The sequence below is a fragment of the Echinops telfairi genome, unplaced genomic scaffold (genome assembly GCF_000313985.2).
Source record: "Echinops telfairi isolate 266 unplaced genomic scaffold, ASM31398v2 ScPeMD7_36;HRSCAF=134, whole genome shotgun sequence".
NCBI lineage: Eukaryota > Metazoa > Chordata > Mammalia > Afrosoricida > Tenrecidae > Echinops > Echinops telfairi.
In genome coordinates this window covers 1,978,995-1,979,402 of record NW_022103934.1, presented here as the reverse complement: position 1 = coordinate 1,979,402, position 408 = coordinate 1,978,995, and positions in this window count along the sequence as shown.

Below are 408 nucleotides of genomic sequence, written 5' to 3'. Positions count from 1 at the left end.
GCTCTTTCCTCTATTTCCCTTGACTTTCCTCCTGTCCCACTATCATGCTCAGTCCCCACCAGAGTTTCAGCAATTCCTCTTTGTTACAATACCCTTGATCATGCCCTACCAGGCCTCCCACACCCTTTCCTCACCACCGATTTGGATCATTTGTTGTTCCCTTGTCCCTCCCCCTCTCCCATGTCCCCCGGAACGGTTGGTCCCGTTGTTTTCTCCTCCAGATTGTTCTCCAATGGCCTTTTGTGACATCACAGTGCCTGCATGGGCCAAATCAATTTAAGAATTGTCTTGTTTTGTTTCCCAGAGATGGGGGAGGGAAGCAACTGGTTTCCATGTCTCATGGAGTTTTACCCAGGAGTTCTCAGTACAGGGATGGTGTGGAGAGGCCTTATTTGTAACACTCTGAAT